This window comes from Plectropomus leopardus, chromosome 20 (assembly GCF_026936395.1).
Source record: "Plectropomus leopardus strain MGB_pleo_1.0 chromosome 20, ASM2693639v1, whole genome shotgun sequence".
In the NCBI taxonomy this organism is placed as follows: domain Eukaryota; kingdom Metazoa; phylum Chordata; class Actinopteri; order Perciformes; family Serranidae; genus Plectropomus; species Plectropomus leopardus.
The window spans coordinates 26,734,342-26,749,324 of NC_142195.1; the positions used below are offsets into that span (position 1 = coordinate 26,734,342).

Consider the following 14,983-nt stretch of genomic DNA (forward strand, 5'->3'; position numbering starts at 1 on the left):
TCTGTGTGTGTTTGTGTGTGTGTGTGTGTGTGTGTGTGTGTGTGTGTGTGTGTGTTTCTCTTCCTTTTGCTCTCATCAATACTTCCATTCGGTCGGCCCGAGGGCCCCGGGCCCCCCCACAGTGATCACATTTATTTTTAGAGGGCCGACAGAGTTTCTCTGCAGGGCAGATTACTGCTCCATGTGTTTGCACTGCAGCAGCACTGTATACAGTCAACATACACTGATGTACTTATACTGCATCCATCTGTTACATGTAAAAGTACTCGATCTTAGACAGCAGAGGAGACACGCTTCTTGTAATACATTTCATTTCATGTCATTACTTTTCTCACGTCATGGTAATGTAAGCTGTTTGCTGTTTTCAGCGTCATTTGTTGTAAATAAAACAGTAGTGTCAGCGTCGTTTTTTAGTCAACAAAGCGGTCGCGATACAGCCCAGTCGCCACAATAAAAGAGAGGCAGCCGGCTGCAGACACAGCAGAGGTCTGCAGGAGCATGCACAGGAGTCACATTTGTGCAGGATTGTTTTTTAATGAACTTTATTGGACTTTGACATCAAACAGTCAAAAAATGCACATCATAGTTATGTTAATATTCTCATAAAGTGAACTGAGCGAGTGCAAATTAAATTATGTAGACAGCCTCAAACAGTTAGATAAGGAAAAAGAAAATCACAACACATACAACATAAAAAACAACAAAATAACATCTGAAAACACAAGTGGTCATTCATAGATTTTTATGTAGTTGTCAGGCTTTTTTGTATTTCTTTAAATTGTATCTATATAACATTGTTCTCTCTCTGTCCTGCTGTTATTACACAAATGTCTGAAATAGCTGCTGCTTGACTGATGCACAGACTCCTCTCACTTGGTGATTTAAATGAATTATTAAATAAATTAAATAATCTTCAAAGATATACCATCCTTACCTTGAGAGGGATTTTTCTTTGCAGTCTGCAGATATTAGATTTTGTGCTTGAATGAGTAAATGATTTTATTAATCTCACAGCCTCTTCTCCACCAGGAAAAAAAAAATAAAAATAAAAATACAGAAGACAAAAACTTAAAACATGAACTGAGACGACGGACCAGAGCAAGTTTAAAACAAACAATATATTTTTTTTCACTTTCTCTCATTTACTCTCCCTCTCAATTTTACTCATTCTCTCTCTATGTCACACACACACACACACACACACACACACACACACACACACACACACACACACACACACACACAGAGTTTTACCCGAGAGGCTCAGGATATTACCTATCAACTGGAGCTTGATTAATTAGTCCTTAATTGGTTGTCATGTCACTGACCAATGGTGTGACAGCACCCCTGAGGGCCGGGTGAGACAGAGGACACCAGAGAGAGAGACGGAGAGAGAGAGAGACGGAGAGAGAGAGAGACGGAGAGAGAGAGAGAGAGAGTCCTCAAGAAGGAAAAACGATCTGAAACACCCGATACTTCACCACAGGCTAAAACAACCACACACACACACACACACACACATATTTATCCGTGTGTATTTGAGAATAAATACAAAAAAACCCCATTGCAAGTATCAAACAACATCACGCAGAATTTAGGACAGTTGTTTTATTAGAGATTGATTTAACACTAAATCCACTAAAGTTACTGAATTACTGAATTTTGTTCAGTCAACATAATTTAATTAATATAGTATCATATTATCATCGTCCAATGAGTTTTTAAATATTACAACTGTTGTTGTTGAAAAGTCATTGAAAACTCTAAGATGCAATTCACATCACCAAACTATGACGGCATTTTAGGGTCATTGTGGGAAAAAAAAATTAAAAACAGAGGGCAATATTCAGAGGAAAAAAAACACAGATTTTCCGATATTAATGGTGAAAATTGAGAGAGATATGAGAGATAAAAAGTCAGATATTTGCTGAGTTTGTAAAAGAATATCCAACTTTTTTTTTCTCACAAATTTGAAAACTCAGTCCAGGAAAGTTTATTAATTATGTTACAAATATATATATATATATATATATATATATATATATATAATAAAATACATAAAATATATAATGTATTTTATATATCAACACTTTTGGTATTTTTTAAAAATTATTATTGATAATTATAATAATAGTAGTAATAATAATAATAATAATTGTTTTTAGTTATTTATTGCATAATTTCAGGTAATTCTTTTGTTACTTGTTTTAACTTTTTTTTTTTCAAATTTTTAGGCCATGTCTTAAGTTGTTGTTTTTTTTTGTGGTAGTGGTTGGGGGGGGGTCATAACAACTTGTTTTAAAGGGTTAACACATACCAAACCAGAAGACACTCAAAATGACCACAATAAGATGCAAATAGCCTACAAATAGATGCAAAGACACTTCAAAGAGATACAAAATAACTACAAAAAACTGTAAAATAACCACAAAAAGACACAGAATGACCACAAAGAGACGCAAAAACTGGACCAAAAAAAGAAAAAAACTCAAAGTCTGTGTGCCTGCTCCTGTGAAGAGGTGGTGGTGGGGCCTTTTGCATATCTGTGCCCGGGGGCCCGTTGTTTCATAACCAGTCCGTGATGTCCCCAAAAATGAAGATGAACACCTTTGTGCTGCTGCTGAGCTCCTCAGATGTTAACGGACTATAAAAGAATATGAACACATGAGCAGGCAGGTGAACCTCATGAAGAGACGGCTCTGCGGTCCGGGCCGCGTTTACGAGAGCGATGTCTATTTTTTGTCTTTAATCAGTGTTTTTATGCCTGTAATGAAAATGGCCCTGCAGGGAGACATAAAGTCTATTGAGCTGAATTGAATTGTTCTTCTCTGCGATCTCTGGCTACCAGGCACAGACAGGCCGTTAATAAAAAGGCTATTTGTCAGTCTGTCAGCGCCCGCTCCTCCAATCAATGAGGACTCACCGAGGCTGGAGACACAGCTGCAGGAGGACGCAACACGGGGAGGACAACAACCCAGAGGAGAACAACCGAGGAGACAGCAACCGAGAGGAGAACAGCCTAGGAGACAACAACTGAGGAGAAAACATCAAGAGGGTAACAACTAGGAGACAACATCAAGAGGACAACAACTAGGAGACAACATCAAGAGGACAACAACTAGGAGACAAAATCGAGAGGACAACAACTAGGAGACAACATCGAGAAGACAACAACTGAGGAGGCAAACATCAGAGAGGAGAACAACCGAGGAGACAACGACCAAGAAGAGAACAACTGAGGACACAACAACTGAGAGGAGAACAACTGAGGAGAAAACATCAAGAGGGCAACAACTAGGAGACAAAATCGAGAGGACAACAACTGAGGAGGCAATATCAAGAGGACAACAACTGAGGAGGCAATATCAAGAGGACAACAACTGAGGAGGCAAACATCAGAGAGGAGAACAACCGAGGAGACAACAACCAAGAGGAGAACAACTGAGGACACAACAACTGAGAGGAGAACAACCGAGGAGACAACAACCGAGGAGACAACAACTGAGAGGAGTACAACCGAGGAGACAACAACCAAGACGAGAACAACGGAGGAGATGTCAACCAAGAGGAGAACAGCTTAGGAGACAATACGGAGAGGACAACAACCAAGGAGACAACAGCTGAGGAGACAACAACCGAGACTAGAGCAACCAAGGAGACAACATGGGGTGGACAACAACTGAGGAGACAACAACCAAGAGGAGAACAACTGATGAGGCAATACAGATAGGACAACAACCTAGAGGACATCAACTGAGGACACAGCAACTAGAGAGGACCTCATCAAGAGCACAACATCAAGAGGACCACAACTAGGAGATAACATCAAGGAGGCAACAAGAAGGAGACAACACGGAGAGGACAGCAATCAAGGAGACAGCGTCAAGAGGACGATGAGGAGGAGATAACACTGAGAGGACAACAGCTGAGGAGACAACACTGAGGAGGCAACAAGGAGGAGACAACATGAAGAAGACAACAACCAGGAGAAAAGATGGAGGAGACCGCACAGAGAGGACAAGAAGGAGAAGACTACATAAAGGAGGCATCACAGATGAAACAACAAGTGAGGAGAAAACACCTAGGGGACAACAACCAGGAGACGACATGAAGAGGAGACAACATCCAGGAGGCAACACAGAGGAGACAAGATGGAAAACCTGAATCAACATCAGTTTTCTTGTGCTGTGTGAAAAATGGCTTTTTCAAATAGCCTGAAATACCACCTCATGCGATCGTAAAAACTTTTTTGCTTTTGTTATTTTGCTACTTTTTTATTATTATTTTTTCAGAATTGACATGTTTCCATTAGGTGTATTTTAAATTCACAGTTTAATTTGTGATTTCAGGGTTAATGGAGACCACCTAGAGATGAGATGTGCACGAGACAAAAAAAGGATAAAAGAAATCATAATGAAAAAGTGGATTTACTTTCTCTCAAGAAAAAAAACTGTGAAAATGTGAAATGTGAGTTTACTAAAATATGTAAAAAGCACAAAAACAAATTGTTAAAGACAAAAAATTAGAGATATTAGAGCCCTAAAATGGAGGGCAGATGGATGGAAGGAGCAGGAAGGAGGAAGAGGAGGAGGAGGAGGAGGCCGGGGGGGAGGTCAGGAGAACAAACTGAGAGGGAGAAATCCCAGGAAGACTTTCTCTCATAATTAATAAATGAAAGATGTTGTTAGTGCATCTGATCAATAGAGTTGTTAGGGAGAAGGAGCGATTGATCGGGCGACGGGATGAAGGATGGAGGGATGAGGGGATGGAGGTGAAGGGAGGTGGGGGGAGAAAGAGGGGGAGCTGTGCTATTCGCTCTTGTGGCTGTTTCAAATTTTCACCCTCATTCAGAACAAAGGAGTCTCCTGAGCCTCATCAGCGCTGATAGACACTTAGCACCATCCTGACCTTAATAGGAGGGAGGAGGAGGGAGGAGGAGGAGGGAGGAGAAAACCAAGGGAAGGAGGGAGGAAAGAGATTAAAATGGGGAGAACGAGCGGGAGAAGATAGGAAGTGAAGAAGGGGAAGGCAAGAGGAGGAAGGAAGGAGTGGAGGGAAAGAAGTGAAGAAAGAAAGGAGGTGGGATGGAGGATAAGGAGGAAGGAGAGAAAGGGGGGTGAAGGGGAGCGCAGGGGAGGTAATGGAGGAGTTAAGGGAGAGAAGGAGGAAGAATTGTAATAGAGAGAAAGCAGAGGGGGAAATGGAGGAAAAGAGGCAAAAAGGAGTAGAAGGAGGGAGGAAAGTGGACAAAGAAAAAAATGTAGAGGAGAGAAGAAAAAACAAAGGGAGGGAAGAGAGGAGAAAAAGAAGTACGTGAAGAAAGAAAAAAGTGAGAGAGGAGAAAACCTGGAAAGGAGGAAGAAAGAAGGAGACGAAGATGAGAAGGGCAGAATAAAAAGAGAAAGAGGATAAAAGGAGGAGTAAAAAGGTCAAAAGGTCAAAAGGTAAAGGAGAAATGCGGAAGAATAGAGAGTAAGAGGGGAGGAGGAGGAATAGGGAGGAGTAAGAGGAGGAAGAAAAGTGGACAAAGTAAGAGAAAAGGTAGGGGAGAGAGAGGAGAAACACCAAGAAAGGATGAAAAGGAGAGGGGGAGAGTAAAGGGAGAGAACAAGAATATAATAAAGGAGGAGAAAATGGGGCAAAAGGAAAAGAAAGATGAGATGGTGGAATAAGGAGGAGGGAGAAGAAGAGGATGAGGAAGGAAAAGGAGAAAAGAGGGAAAATAGGAAGCTAAAAAGGAGACGAGAGGGAAGTACTATGGGAGGGAGGGGAAAAAAGGAGGAGAAAGAGGAGGGAGAAAGTGGACAAAGACAGACAGAAAAAGTAGGGAAGAGGAGAAAACAAGGAAAGGAGGAAGAAAGGAGATGCAGAAGAGAATGGCAGAATAAAGGGAGAGAAAGAGGAGAAAGGGGTGAGATGGGAGAATTGGGAGGAGGGCGAAGAAGAGAGTCCAGGAGGAGAACTATCGGAGTGGAGGAGTTAACATGGAGGAAAAGGCGGAAATGGGTGAGATTGGGGGATGAGAAGGAGGTAGAGAAAGAGGGTAAGAAATATTGATGTCATGTGACTTCTCCTCCGGTAACAACATCCCAGTAACCACGGCGATGGATGTTCAAAACATTAGCAGCTTTATTTCTATTGCAGCCACCAAACTAACCGTCTGTATTTCCAAACACGCAGGCGTGTTATGGAGCCATGATGGAAAAACAAGCTCCTTATACGTGGGAGCGCCCACGTACGAGGGGTTTCTGGGAGCTGATAGTCCACGATTTCGAAGAGGAATTATGGATTCAAAACTTCCGAATGATCTGCTCAAATTTTGAAGAGTTATGTGATGCAATAACAGCTCTTGCAGCTCCTGCTGCATCATGGAGCCGTTTATACCAAAGTGCATCAAGTCAAAAAAGTGTTTCCATGCAGTTTTGCAAAATACGGCGTCTTTTGAATCACCTCATGCAAGCGTAAATGCTTACATTTTTGCGATAAATAGGATTTTTTTCCCCAAAAAATTTACGTGTTTGCATCATTTTATATCAGCAGTTTCAGTTTGTGTAATTTGAGGGTTAATGTAAACCCGACGACAGACAAATTGTGATCTGATGGAAATTTTAAGTGCAACTTGGCTGCTGCACGGAGGCACACAACCACGAGATGGTGTTTCTACTTCTGTATTCACGTCAGTCACATCGACACGCCTGCTGTGGCCGTGACCCGCCCCCTTCACACCTGCGACTTTAGCTGTACTTGAGTATGGCGTTGTGACAGGGAAAGGTACTTAACATGGTGAGTCATAAACCTGCAGCTCGGGTAACCAGCACTTTTTCTTCTGCAGGCGTCAGCTCCTCGAGGAGGTTCCCAAAACAAAGGTTGAGAGGCGGATTCAGACCGCCATCGTTCAGACCTCCAACGTACAGACCGCCATCATTCAAACCGCCATCGTTCAGACTGCCATCGCACAGACCGCCAACATTCAGACCGCCAACATTCAGACCGCCATCTTACAGACCGCCAACATTCAGACCGCCATCTTACAGACCGCCATCGTTCAGACCACCAACATTCAGACCGCCATCGTTCAGACCACCAACATTCAGACCGCCATCATTCAGACCGCCATCTTACAGACCGCCATCAGTCAGACCGCCATCGTTCAGACCGCCATCATTCAGACCGCCATCTTACAGACCGCCATCAGTCAGACCGCCATCGTTCAGCTCTGTCGGTCAAATATTCAGTAAGTAGAACGTGAAGATGGAACATTTTCATCTCGCTGAAATTTGACTTGAACAAGCTCTCACTTTACCGTGTGTGTGTGTGTGTGTGTGTGTGTGTGTGTGTGTGTGTGTGTGTGTGTGTGTGAGAAAAAGAGAAAGGAAGCCTGTAGTGTGGTCGTGTGTTTGTCCATTAACAGCTAATAGCAGCTCTGTTTCCCCATTATCACTAATGGATGGAACTCTCTGGACACACACACACACACACACACTCACACACACACCTCTTCTCACACACACACCTCTTCTCACACACACACACACATGCTGTCTGCCGGGACCATTACTTACTCTCTCATTCCCATGCTGTCAAAATTAGCCATGCAACATAAAAACTACACACGCATACACATACACACACACACACACACACACACACAGCTCTCTAAACGTCTCAGCGGACAGGAAGTGAGGGCGTTAGGGCAAACAAGGAAGTGTTTCCCGCGGCAACCAAAGAGCTTCGTGTCTGGCCCGCTCGTCTCACGTCGCCTGTAAACAGTGTGTGTGTGTGTGCGTGTTTGTGTGTGTGTGTGTGTGTGTGTGTGTGTGTGTGTGTGATGTAATGATTAGATGCAGTCGGGGGAATCCAAAGTGCCTGTTGACTGTTTTAATTGTCTTCTCACCTCCGTCCCTCCTTCATCCCTCCATCCCTCCTTTCCTTTGTCCCTGCTTTCATCTTTCCTTTCCTTCCTCCCTCGTTCTCCCTACTTCCGTATCCTTGTCTCCTCCATCCATCGTCCATCCTTCCCTTGCTTTCTGTCTCTCTCTCCCTTCACTGTCTTTACTCCATTCTGCGTTTCTCTTTTCTTTTTTCCCGCATTTCTTCGTCCTCGCTCCTATTCTCTCTCACTGTATTACAATTTTCTTGTGTTCAAACTACAATAATCTGTTAATTCTACAAAAAAATCATTATTTCATTATATTTTGACTTTAAAATTAACACTTTTGTTTGGTTTCGTGCTTTACAAAATATCACTGTACAGTTTCAATGTTTTTCTATAAGTCCGGTAACTTTATTCATACCTGTAGGCAGATTTTGTTTAATTAATATTCTTATTATTCTTAATATTCTTTATTAAAAAGTCATCAAACAAGACAAATAAAGGCCTGATAAAAAAATAAGAGTATACCACGAGCCAATAATAAGTTCTCTCTTTTTTTAAATTTTTGAGTGACAATAAAAAGGATTTAAATCTAACTTGCTAAAATATTTCAGGTCCTCTGATGTCAGTCTGAGGTCAAATGTCGTTTTTTTCTCTGATACCGGATCAGTTACAGCGACGACTTCATGTTTTTATCACACGTCTCCCTTCAGAACGGAGACTTTTTATCAGTCCTCGTCCCAAACCTCCATCTGTTTGTCTCACGCTCCTCCTCTCTCCTTCCTGTCTCCTCTAACCCCACACACACACACACACACACACACACACACACACACACACACACACACAGAGTTCTTCCAGTCCACTGCTCCTCTCTGTCCAATCAATGCAATATTAATGAGCCACAGCCCTGCTGGCTACACTGGGAACTGTGTGTGTGTGTGTGTGTGTGTGTGTGTGTGTGTGTGTGTGTGTGTGTGTGTGTGTGTGTGTGTGTAAGACTGACAATATCTGTGCATACTTTCATCTATGACCCTGTACATGCATGTGCATCAACTGTGCATTTCCATCACGTATGTGTATTTCTGTGCACGTGTTGACGTCTGTCAGTGTTTATGTGAGAATGTGTGTGTGTGTGTGTGTGTGTGTGTGTGTGTGTCTGTGCTCCCGCCAGCTAAAGGACAGGCCTAAGGCTAAAGCTCTGTCAGTGTCAAGGTCAGACACACACACACACACACACACACACACACACACACACACACATATATTCCCCTGTGTGTCATTTTGTGTCCTTTGAGCTCTTTGTGACCAAACTGCTCAAAAAATTACAAAAACACTCAAAAAAGCCTGCAAATCCTGTTTCCTCTCAAACTTTCCTGCATCTTCTCTTTGACACATTTCTCTTTTTTCTGCATAAATTTTGTCAAATTGGTGAGTTTCGTAATTTGCTTCTGTTCCATCTTCAGTATTTTGTTTTGAATGAATTACACGATTTGTTAAAGTATGATAATTGCATGTTTCTGATACGTCCGTGCACATAAGAACTTTCTTACGTTTGTACATTTTAAGTCAAAAAGTTACAAGAAATCGTCTGAAAAACCTCAGAGGTTGCTAAACCTTTCAGCACAATCCATCGCCAACATTTTGACATCCGGGAAAAAAAACCTGATTAGCTGTTTTTATTATTATTATTATTTTATTTATTATTACTAAATATAACTTTTTAAATATTGCTTATTTTTATTTAATTTATTATTACCAAATATGACTTTTTTGATATTGCTTTTTATTTTATTTATTATTACTAAATATAACTTTTTAAATATTGCTTATTATTTTATTTATTATTACTAAATATAGCTTTTTTGATATTGCTTGTTATTTTATTTATTATTATTAAATATAACTTTTATATATTGCTTATTATGTTATTTATTATTACTAAATATAGCTTTTTTAATATTGCTTGTTATTTTATTTATTATTATTAAATATAACTTTTTAAATATTGCTTATTATTTCATTTATTATTACTAAATATAGCTTTTTTGATATTGCTTGTTATTTTATTTATTATTATTAAATACAACTTTTTAAATATTGCTTATTATTTTATTTATTATTACTAAATATAGCTTTTTTGATATTGCTTGTTATTTTATTTATTATTATTAAATATAACTTTTTAAATATTGCTTATTATTTCATTTATTATTACTAAATATAGCTTTTTGATATTGCTTGTTATTTTATTTATTATTATTAAATATAACTTTTTAAATATTGCTTATTATTTTATTTATTATTACTAAATATAACTTTTTGATATTGCTTGTTATTTTATTTATTATTATTAAATATAACTTTTTAAATATTGCTTATTATTTCATTTATTATTACTAAATATAGCTTTTTGATATTGCTTGTTATTTTATTTATTATTATTAAATATAACTTTTAAATATTGCTTATTATTTCATTTATTATTACTAAATATAGCTTTTTTTTGTTATTTTATTTATTATTATTAAATATAACTTTTTAAATATTGCTTATTATTTCATTTATTATTACTAAATATAGCTTTTTTGATATTGCTTGTTATTTTATTTATTATTATTAAATATAACTTTTTAAATATTGCTTATTATTTTATTTATTATTACTAAATATAGCTTTTTTAATATTGCTTTTTTTATTATTATTTTATTTTCACATACATGGAGATTCAATCTCTATTGTTCAGAATTAAGGAAACAGAAATAACAGAAGTATTTCTCCTCTTTTTTCCTCCTGCATTGTTCTCCCTCTCTCTCTCTCTGCAGTAATCACAGGCCTCTCTCCCTCTCAGCGTCCAGCTTTCTGTCCGGGCTCCGAGCGTATCGATCCGTCCGCTCCCCAATCTCCAGCCTTAACCAGTCGATGCTCCTGCCGGTCACATCCTGCCCGCCGCCGTCTCTCCTGCTCGCCTTCCGGCTGTAATAGACCTGAGGAATCTGGTCTGGAGGCGATTTACTGCCGTCAGGTGACAACCTCGCCTCTCCTCGACGCCTCTGCTGCAGACGGGGGGTTGTTATTTGTTATTGTTTGTTGTTAGTTTTGTTGTTTGTTGCTCGCACTGAGGTGAAATCACAGACTGACGTGTGTGTGTGTGTGTGTGTGTGTGTGTGTGTGTGTGTGTGTGTGTGTGTGTGTGTGTGTGTGTGTGTGTGTGTGTGTGTGTTAGTTACAGAGTCAGACACAGTGGCATCCCAGAATTGACATTTGCCATTTAGGTGAGTGAAAAATAAATCTTTTCCTCGACTCTGTGAGAAAGATTTTCTATTTCAGAGGCGAACTGTAAACCTGCACCTCGATGTTTCTCAGCAAAAGTTTCAAACGCTGCTTTTTCTTTCAGTTTGAATCAATCAAAACGTTTCTGCAGAGTCCTTTAAAATTATACACAGATGTCACCCAGCTGATCATTATGATGTCACGTTTAAAAAGTGTAGGTTGTTCACTCTAATAACACTACTCTAATAACGCAATGGTGGACAGGAGTAGATTTTTTAGAACTAATATTGACTTTGAGCTCACTTATTGAGAATGTTTTGTTTGGTTTCAGTAAATATAATGGTATAAAATAATTTTTAAAAAAAATGGTATTAACTTAATCATTGTTATGGCAAAATATCATATCCGCAATAGCAAATGTTATACTTCAAACACTCTTTTATTCCATTTGATGTGTGTGTGTGTGTGTGTGTGTTTGTAGATATATATATATATATATATATATTGTCCTATGACTTTGTATATGTACACTGTCACCTGGCATTTCTGTTTACTTGTTTTATTTTGTATCTCCTGTGTTTTTTTCCATTATTTAATAGATTGAAAAAAGTTTAATAGATTGTATGTGTGTATGTGTGTGTGTATGTATATATGTACTATATGTATGTATGTTTTCATCCTAGTAATATACCTGTGTTCACAAAAGACTTAATATATTGTAAAGATTGCCATTTGCTAACCCTTCTGACTGTCTGACCCCTTGTGACTTTTTTCCTTTTATTTTTATTTTTACAATAAAATTGTCAATGCCAGTTTACATCAAAATATAGTATGAAGTAAATGCTTACTCTACGTAAACTATGAATAAACTTTAAAAAAAAAAAAAAAAACTCAGTTAAATGAAAACATTTGTATTTTCTCTGGTCTTTCTGTGACATATGCAAGTGTCAAGTCTCTATAGTGCTATTTTCTTCATTATTTTAATTACGCAGAGACAGAGAGAAAGAGAGAGAGAGAGAGACTCGCGACAGTTAACCACGCTGGTTTTACGTCACCACAGGATTTACGGCACGTGCAGCGCAGGTAACAAACGCTAACAGCGCAGCATGGCGGTGATCTGTCATCATCTGGCATCGAAAATACCGAAAATAAGCAAACAGAAAAGTCGCCTGTGGAAACTGTAGTTTGCACGCGGCGAAAACATTGTTTACTTTAGCTCAAAGTGCGCGTGAGCAGTCAGACTGAGAGCGAGGGGCTCCACGCGACAAAATTCACAGTTTGGCTTGATTTTTATGAAAGTTTTGTGATTATTTGATAGGTGGACCCGTGCGGACTAAAGGGATGTAAATAAAGGAGGAAAGGACGCTTGTCCGGATGTTTTCACCGCTTCACAGGTAAGTTTTGGAATAAATACTTTTATTTTTCGCCTTTTTTGTTTACTACGCCGCTTATTCTAAATGCTCAAGTTTTTATTTTAATTAACTGAAAGATTTATTTGGGAAGTTTCCAGCCAAGTTATCTATGTTTGTGTGAGTGATGAGCTGCTTCAAAACTTACATCAATTCAAGCTGTGATTTAATAATCTGTTGGAAAAGCCAAAGTTTTAAGTTAAAATTTTGGTCTTTCTAAAATGTCTGAACATTTTGAATTAAAACTATTAAGAAAATGATTGTTTATGCCACGTTTTGGTGGCAGCAGTCCCCATACATGTTTCTAGGATTTTAGGACGTTTAAATGACTTTTTTATGTTTATTTACGTTTATTATGGACGTTTTCAGCGATTATATGATGTTTCTTGGATTTTAGGATATGTTAGGATAGCAGGGCATGTCAAGGATTTTAGGATGTTTCTCGGATTTTAGGACTTTTCTCATATTTTAGGACCTTTAGGTCTTTGGGACATTTCTAGGACTTTAGCACATTTCCACTATTTAAGACACTCCTCAGATTTAAAGAAGTTTCTAGGATAACAAGACATTTCAGGGATTTTAGGACATTTTTCAGATTATAAGACATTTCTAGAATTGTAAGATTTTTCTGTGATTTCCGGACGACTTAAGCAAGTTTCCAGGATTTTAGGACATTCTGCAGACTTAAAGACATTTGTCTTTCATTTGGATTTTAGGACTGTTCTACAATTGTTAGGATTGTCAGACGCTTCGTGACATTTCTAGGATTTCAGGACATTTCTAGGATTTTATGATGTTTCAGTTTTAGAATTTTTTTTTATTTTTTCAGAATTTTGGGTGTTTTTAGGATTTCAGGATCTTTCAGTCGCAGAAAGTTTTTTCTTTTAGAATTTTAGGATGTTTTTAGGATGTTTCAGTCTTACAAGTTTTTTTTTTGTTTTTTTTTTTAGTATTTTAGGATGTTTTTAGGATGTTTCAGTCTTAGAAGTTGTTTTTTTTAGAATTTTAGGATTTTTTAGGATGTTTCAGTCTTACAAGTTTTTTTTTTGTTTTTTTTTAGTATTTTAGGATGTTTTTAGGATGTTTCAGTCTTACAAGTTTTTTTTTGTTTTTTTGTTTTTTTTTAGTATTTTAGGATGTTTTTAGGATGTTTCAGTCTTACAAGTTTTTTTTTTTTTTTTAGAATTTTAGGATGTTTTTAGGATGTTTCCGTCTTACAAGTTTTGTGTTTTTTTTTTTTAGTATTTTAGGATGTTTTTTGGATGTTTCAGTCTTACAAGTTTTTTTTTGTTTTTTTTGTTTTTTTTTTTTTATAGAATTTTAGGATGTTTTTAGGATGTTTCCGTCTTACAAGTTTTTTTTTTGTTTTTTTAGAATTTTAGGATGTTTTTAGGATGTTTCAGTCTTACAAGTTTTTTGTTTGTTTTTTTAGAATTTTAGGATGTTTTTAGGATGTTTCAGTCTTACAAGTTCTTTAATGTTAAAAAATGTAAAAGTACAAAAATAATTCCCAGTGGTACTTGCTTTATTTTAATTGTAAATTTGGGGCCAGATTTTGATGGCGGCTTGTAAGTTGAGTATCAGTGGTTTATGGGAATAAAATATTTTAGCATGAAATTAGACAAAATGAACGTCGCTGAAACTATTTCATCGTCTGTACACTGGTCAATATTTAGGGTTGAATCAGCCTTTAAATGCTGATGAAGACAAACTGAAACAACACTCACTGACAAACAGCGGTTTCCACCCTCATTTATTTCCTCAGATACGGATCACAGGCTAAAGACGACAGCTGTCAATCATCTGAGGTGTGATTATGAGCAGCAGCTCCGACACAGAGCGGATGCTCCGCCACTAAACCACTTCATCTCCCATCAGCTGCTCATAAACAATCCATCAATATCCTCAGCGAGACCGTCTGTGTCCACAATGAGTCCGCAACAACTCGCGTTGTCGGGGAGTCGTTTATCGACGCATGCAGGAATAAAATATTTATCATCAAGCAGCTCTTGGTTTGGGAATGTGATCAATGCTTTTGCCCTCCGGTGTACAAATTACGGCGGTTAAGAGCAGAATCGTACAGATTCTTGTTCAGGACGTAAAACACAGGAACTTATTGATCTCATTCTTCAAACCGATCACCAAACTGATGTGAACACAGACACAGAAAACATGGAAAATGCTGAAAATATAAAAATATATACACGTTACTGTGTTGTTCTTCTGTTAAAACTCATTTTTGTTTTTCTCTCCGTCCTTCACGCGCAGGTCAGAGGTCAGAGGTCAGGCCGTGATGCTGTGCTCTGAAGCTTTTCAACGGCATAAAGACACCGACTGACTTCGTTTTCCTCTTAAATGTAAGTCAACTTTTTAGTGATATCATCGATTGTATCAAACACCTGCATCTCGACCAGGACTAAAAAAACTC

The 14,983-nt window shown here is 38.2% G+C and overlaps 1 long non-coding RNA gene across 1 annotated transcript in view; it reads left to right on the plus strand.

Moving 5' to 3' along the window:
- LOC148186232 (uncharacterized) overlaps positions 1-11,497 on the plus strand; it is a 44,372-nt gene extending 32,875 nt beyond the window's left edge. The window contains exon 5 of the long non-coding RNA XR_015775193.1: positions 10,699-11,497. This is a non-coding gene — a long non-coding RNA (uncharacterized LOC148186232). The remainder of the gene's footprint in view (positions 1-10,698) is intronic.
- The last annotated feature ends 3,486 nt before the right edge of the window (positions 11,498-14,983 follow it).